Source organism: Juglans regia, chromosome 2, assembly GCF_001411555.2.
Source record: "Juglans regia cultivar Chandler chromosome 2, Walnut 2.0, whole genome shotgun sequence".
NCBI lineage: Eukaryota > Viridiplantae > Streptophyta > Magnoliopsida > Fagales > Juglandaceae > Juglans > Juglans regia.
Window position 1 is genome coordinate 4914311 of NC_049902.1, and position 7966 is coordinate 4922276.

The following is a 7966-nucleotide window of genomic DNA, read 5'->3' on the forward strand; positions in this document are numbered from 1 at the left end:
TTTGGCAAGAATCAAACATTTTATGAGTTGAATTCAATAGTTTTCAATGAATAAAAGTATGTAACCAAATTTAAAAAATAAAAAATTTCAACTAACAAATGCATAATTCAAGCAAATGCATATAATAATAAAATTTATTCTTTATTTCAACATAGAACTTCCCAAGACTCTAGTTTTTCTTCTTATATTTATTTAATTTTTCAATTTAGAAGGCAATTAATTATGATTATCCTCCATTGCTCTTCAATTATGGCCATGAGATCTGACACTGTTTTAAAAGCTTCATTGGGTTACTTTCTTCATCACTCGGTTCATGCCAATTTTTAAAGCAATAAGGGTTCAATAACAAAAGAAATATTTCATTCCATCTACCTTGTAGTCATTTTTTTTATAAGTAAAGCAAATGAATCGAATAATCGTGTTCCCTTCCCAAGGTTACTACATGAAAACCAAACCATTTCACTAGAAAGAATCGTGTTCCATCTTCCAGCTTGTAATCATCATGCTTTGCAAAGAACATTTTCCACAAAAATGAGCGGAAACCCACCCTTTGACAAATAGGTCGCACCAATTCTTTCATATATCAAGCCAAATAATACAGTAAATATTAAATGATAAAAATCAGGTATATGGGTAAATCTGAAAGGATCTACAACTACAATGGAATTAGTGACTTGGTGGAATACACAAAAGTGAACTTTTTGTAACATACTTGAATTTCAACATAATCTTGAGTTATTATGGCAAGCAAGGACATAAACAGGCCAAGAAGTACTGGAGTGAACAACTCTAGACAAAGCATAATGGCATAAAAGAGTTCAGATAGCAAAAATCCTACTATTTCAAATAAGCTTGTTTGTGTAAGCAAAACTAAAATGCATTTTAGGCCAAGTAATATTGAGATTAGAAAAAAGAAGCATGAGCTAAACATCATTATTAGGCCACCAATCATCAATAAAAAGCATTTTTTTTTTCTGAAATAGTCAAGCAAAACAAGTCTATAAAACCCTATTCACCACCAATCATAATTAACAAAATAATAACAGCAAAGAATCTAAACTAAACAAAAATCTAACAAATACCACTACACACCAATGTCCCAAAAAATCCATGAGTTATAAAAGCTCAACAGAGAGAGTGAGTGAGTGAGTGAGTGAGTGAGTGAGAGTGAGTGAGAATGAGGGTTTCGAGTAACTGTTGGATCTGGCCAACCAAAACACTACTCACACACTACCACAACATAACAGGTTATAAATTTGGGCGATTAAATAAAACCCAAAAAGAAAAGAATAGACCTAGCCAAACGACAGCTCTACTAGTCACCGGCGACGATGGGTTGGTTTTCGGCTTCCCCAACACACTCTAGATACGAAAGAAACCTCCCCCTAAGAGAAGAGATCTAAACGCTCAAAACAGAGAGAGAGAAAGAAAGGAACATGCCGAGAGTAGCGAAAAGGCTCCTGTCTTCTGTGGACGGTGGCCTCTAATAGCACCGGCGACGACGGTTGTGGTTTCGGCGCTCGATTGAGAGAGAGAGAGAGAAGTTAGATAGAGAAGAGAAGAGAACTAGGGTTTCAGTTTGGACTTTGGGCAAGAGAAGAGAGATCGAGAGCTAGGGTTTCCGTTTGACACTTTGAGCGAGAGAGAGAAAGATGAAGAGCTAGGGAGTCAGGGACGAGGGTTTGGAGCTGGATTTTAAGCGAGAGAGAGAGGACATCGCACAGAAGAATGATGGTTTTTTTTATATATATAACGCGGGTATCAGATGTTAAATTCGGAACCTAGGTTTCATAACCGGATCCAGCCCGGATTAATCTGGATTTTGTAATGCAGGTTTCGGCCCGGATTTAGTTCCGGACCGAGCCTGGAAAAAATCCAGCCCAAATGAACAATCTTATGTAACATGTGCATGTAATCAATCCGCCGTAAAATTTCCACCCTACGCTATCCATCCGGGCAAAATATTTTTTAAATTAAGGGAAATGTTTTAGTCACAAAGAGACTCACAAAAGTATAGTTTTAAATTTCATTCCGTTTCGAGTGTAATTTTTTGTTCCGATGTAATATCTGGTATGTTATACCTTCTCATTTCGTTTCGTTTCACTCCAAATTTGGCCATTCCAGTCCCTATTCTGTTTCAGACTGTTTTTGTAATTTTCTTATGCTTGAATAATATTTTTGTAAATTTTAAATCTAGATGGTATTTAATTAATTCTAGAATATAAATTGTATTTATAATTTTAATTTTTTTGTAACTTTAAATATGTCATCTTATTCTCTTTTTTTAAAATATCATTATTTTTTATAATTTCTCTATTCTTTTTTTTTTCTTTTTTTTGTGTGTCTCAACTCAAGTTTGTGCTTTTTTCAACATATATTCATTTTATAAATCTTCAATTCTTCCATATATATACACATATACATGATACACACTTACACATAAATATTTCTATATAGTATATAATTAATCCCAAAACTTTACACTAGAATACACCAATACCAAAAATATTTCGTTCCAGTACTTAAATCGGAATGATCACTGGAACAAAATTTAAAACATTGCACAAAAGTAAATCTAATATGGCTTGATTAAATTGTAAAATTGTTTTTATGGTACTATATAATTAATTCCAAAACGGTACACTAAAATACACCAATACCAAAAATATTTCGTTCCAGTACTTAAACCGGAATAATCACCGGAACAAAATTTAAAACATTGCACAAAGTAAATCTAATGTGGCTTGATTAAATTGTTTATTGTATCATAAAAAGTTATATAAATTTGTAGGTTTATTTTTGTAAAATCCTTTTTCAATGATAATATTTTTCTTAAATTAAATCAGAATAGTCTATAATTAAAAAGAAATTAAAATTTAAAAATTATTAAACATTACGTACCGACATATATAATGATTGGATCAGGAGAACATATATTATTGATGTACTACAAGAAATAAGGCTTTTTTTACACTAAAAATCGTCGCAAATAAACCTCAAAATCGCTGCAAATAACATTTCGCAGCGATTTGTGCTGCACTGGACATTCGTCGCAATTGTTAACTCACTTAAAAGTTAAACGAGTGAAATTCAAAAATCATTGTGAAAAATGTTTATTTGCAGCGATTTTTTTCGTTGCTAATATTGTAAATTATGCAGCAAATAATATTCATATTTCAGCTCTTTATCGCTGCGTAAAAGTATTTGCAGCGTTTTATATTGTTGCGCATACACAAAATATCGCCGCAAATATCTTCATATTATTTGCAGCGGTTAAAATCGCCGCAAATAAGATTGTTTCTTTTCCAACGAGTAATTGTCGCTGCAAAGACTATTTGCAACGATATGTAGTCACCGCAATTTAGTCTTCTATGATGAAAAAATCATTTTCAGGGAACTGTACTCGCCGGAAATGTTGTTTTAGAAAATAAAAAAAATGCACAAAACTGAATAAATAAAAAATATAATGCACATCCAAATTATATTCACTATGAAATTTCTGGATGGCCACACAAAGCTCAAGCTATATAAATTGCAATTTAGTATTTATATCAAACATTTATATCAAACAATAATGAATCAACTATATATACGACCACACCACCTTATATAACCCAGAAAATCTCTAAATTCAATTCCCACATCTTTTCTTTTTTCACATTACCTACCTCCACTCAATACATGTGCAAACAACTAATTCAATAAAACACCCAAACAAGAAAGGGTGCTCACATGCAACAAGTTTACATGACTAAAGCAGAGTTATTTTTCAGGACCAAATTTTATTCTATTATTATATAATCAAACCAAGGTTTATGGGATAATTTCAATTTGGTTTTGTGCATGCTCAGACAGTTATCTTGTTGAAAATATCTAGGATGTTTGAATATCTAATAAGCTGCATGGAGCATTTTACATAGGTAAAGAGGTCGTAGGATGCAGAGATTAACGTAGTTGCCAATTTGAAGCGTTAGGAGTGTATGGCTCAAGAAAAAAAAAAGAACTCATCAAATAAATCAACATATCCTTGATTAAGTTTCAATTTTGTTTTTGTTTCTATACATGTTTCCAGCTATGTGCAATGATTAACTAAGACCTAGTTGTGGACATGGCCCTATCAGTTTGCCACATGGGGGACTCTTATTGTCTTCCTCAATTTCTCAGTAACCCAGCACAACCAGAGTGGGTCACGTGATCAACATTACCATCAAACCCAGGAAATGGGATAGGCAATAAAAAGTTCAAAACTTTAAAAGTTAAGTCCTTTCACTTCCTCTTTATTCTCTATAGTCTATCCCCTTTACCTCATTTTTATAAGCAACCAAATAAAAGGAAAAAATAAAAAAGAATCATTGAAAGATGATTAAATTCTTGAATTTCAAATTCTCATTCAGAAATGACAAGCTCACAAATGTACTACTTAAATCAATGCTTTCACAGTCCAGATTATCCAAGAAGCTTGACATATGAAAATGGAGAATATGGGCTTTTATTTCAATCATTTGAATTAACAAAATAAGAGTGTTCTAAGTCTTACAGTCTTCTCAAGTGGCTCAAATTTCTGAGGCTTTCACGAAGTGGTCCTTCAAGCAGACTATCTTTAAGTAGAGCAGGCTATATAATCTGCAGAGTGCAAGATAAATTAATACCTATTACTCGAATATTATAAAGAGAAACACGTGCATAACAATTTTTTAAATAATACAAGTGATTCCATGCCATATGCATGCAGTGGTTGATGAGTGTCTAAAGAATTTGAAACAAAAATGAACACTTTCAATGGAGACATAACTTATTAACTTCAAACTAACTTTAATCACTAAACATCACATATATACATTACATGGAAACAGTTTCCAAACAAGAGATAATCTATCCAACTAGTACGCTTCATTATCTCATAAAACATCAATCCATAAGCCATAAAACTAAACAGAATCTGTCCCCAACGTGCAATACATACTTACTACACCACCTCCTTTAATACTCATTCACATTTAACAAGTAATTGATTCCATTTCTTGTAATAAAAATAAAGAAAAAGGGAAGGAAGTGGTACCATGAGGGAGAAGGCTAGAGGATGGTCTGCCGAAGCCAAAACCAAGAAAGGGAAAATGAGAGAACTTGAGCTGGTGGCATCTTGGAGGAATTCCTAGCTGAATCTCATGCAAGAGCTCTCCTGTATATTTGAAGAATCCAAACAATGAGCTTCATAACAATATTACTAGTAGATCCATAATGAGCTAAACACATGCAGTTTTTCCTCTAGAGGCATATATAACTCATCCAATTCTAAGACACTTTTTCTTATGAATAATAGCATACCCATGGTTGCATAGCTCATAAGAAGGTATCTTTTAAAAAAATGAGTAAAAACAAAAAAGAGGACACCTCACATTAGACCGCAAAAGTTTTAAATTTTTCAACTGAATCATATAACTTAGGAAGACGGGGGTAAATGGTAAACATCACTAGCTGAGTAGTCATTAGATTCTCACCTTTCCATGGTTACCTTTACTTGTTGCAACTAAAGGAAGTTCTTGGCCCCTCATGTTGAAATACAAAGACAATTATCTCAAACTAAATATAGCACAGTTTTCCACTCATTTTCAAGCATATGAAGAATGCTTCACTTGTCCCATGGCAAACCTAATAACAAATCCTCATGCACCATAGCAAATATCATACACACTATTTCATTAACAAAGATTTAAAAAAATAGAGATACAAGATCCCCCTTGTGAGTTGTGCAAATCACAATAATTATTGAAAAATCCTTTAAAGTACCATTCACAAATATAAGGAATCAAATGGAAGGCATCCATTGAATTCTCCAATTATACTGTTAAGTATACTAACTCTCATAAAACTACACAATGTGATCAATTATCTCAGATTGATAGAAGAAACTATACCATTCGCAGAAAAAAAATCAATAAAACTACTCTCCTCTTAGCATGATTATCAATGCATTTTCCTAAAAACAGGAAGGAAAAAAACGAACCATATCAAAGCTGCAGCAGCCCTCAAGCTAGAAACTAAATCACAATCAGCTTCATTCAAGTTCCATTTACCTTTTCATATTCTATATTACATAACAAAATTCAAGACCTTGCATTGAACAAACATAAATGTATAAGTGAAAAGTAAAACTATGGTTTTGGTAAAATCTTCAATTAGCATCTATATATTAATTTTTCTTTTGAGGTCAGAAGTAAAATACTTGTTATCGATCCTCGAGGCAAAAAATGGTACTGTACGTATAAGTCGTTATAGTGGCGCCATCTACCTTTCTTTCTTTGCATTCGACGATAGGTAAAAAAGAAACAAATTCAAACAAAGAAACTTGATAAACTAATATAGTCTCAACAAATATACAAGGGGTGAACACCAATCAAAATGCATAGTAATTCTAGGCAATATCTTCTTTTTATAAGAATTCAGACCCAAATTAAAAGTAAAATAGTCTAGAAAAAGCATAACCATGTAGCATGAACAAATAACAAAAAAACATTAAAAATCCTGAAATTGAGAAGTTGTATTATTGCTAGAGGTAGCACTCCAGATATAGAGAACTTGCTACAAAGTATGTTATTCCAACTTGGCCGCAAAACCTGCTACTTGAGTAACTTAACATATTTTCATTTAGCAAGAGACTTGCATACAAGGCCATATTTATATGTATGCACTGATATATGCCTGAAGACCATTCAAGACTCACCTTGACTTAATCTACTCCCACATTTGAAACATTAAAAGACTCGCCTTGACAATTTTGGCGCCGGTATCGTATGCAGACGATATCTGTAAATCACACATTGATGGAATTAAGTTCTCATCCAGGGGGGAAGAATCTCAAATGTTTCAAATATAAACATAGATATAAACAAACCCATAAACAAACTAGCGACCACACAGATATAAACACAAAACACAATCTCCAAACCGAACTAAAACAAGAAATCAAGCAAATATAACGTTAATGAAAAGAACCCATAAATGTGAAAACAGAAGGCAATATCAGGGGTGGTCATGGTGGTTGCTTGGTGTGGAGTGGTCGCTCGAGAGGAGCACAGTGGCGTTGGGGAGACCTGGTGGCCGTGGGCTGCGAACAGAGCAAGGGGGAGAGGGTGGGCCTCGAACTGCTGGGCTAGGCGTGGAGGAGAAGAGGGCTCTCAAGGAGAACTGGCGACAGCGTCCACGTGTGGGTGGTGGCGAACGACACCCCTAGCGGCTGTGATATAGAGAAATCCGAGAGAGAAAAGGGTGACGCCAGATTCGGGGAGGGCAAAGATCCGACAGGGGCTGGGGGAGAAGGAGCGGGTGGCTTTCGAGGTGAGGTGGCGGTGGCGTGGTAGGAACGTTGGCAACGGGCTGTGCGCGGCGGCGTGGGTTGTGTGCGACAGAGGGATTGGAGACAGAGAGGGGTGAAAGGGGGTGGGGGGAAAGGGATGGAGGGAAATGAATGGAAAAAAGAGCGGGGCTTTTAATTTTAATAGCGTTTTGCGGTGAGTATATAGCGCTGCTAATAATATTTTAAGTGGCCGCATATATATTACGGCGACAATTTTCACCGTAGAATTTATCTATTGCGGCGATTTTGGCATTCGACGGAAACAAAATTTTATTACAATCAAAAAGTTTTTATTGCGGCGGAATTTTCCGCCGCAATAGCTATAAAAGTCTCTGCAAAAACATAACAGTTAATTTCTTCCTCAATATTATCCAAGCTCGTGCTTTTAAGTCACCGGTTAAATTTAAATCGCCAAAAATAAGTATTAGTCAAAGTCTTTTTTTTTTCTTTTTTTTTTTTTTTTGCATCCATCAAAAATTCGTTGGAAATAGTTTTTTGGGGCGATTTTGAAAGTGAAAATATCGCTGCAAAAGAGTACTTTGCAATTGCAGCAATTAACATACTATTTTAACAAGTTGTTTAATATGCCGATGAATTTTTTCGTTGTAAAAA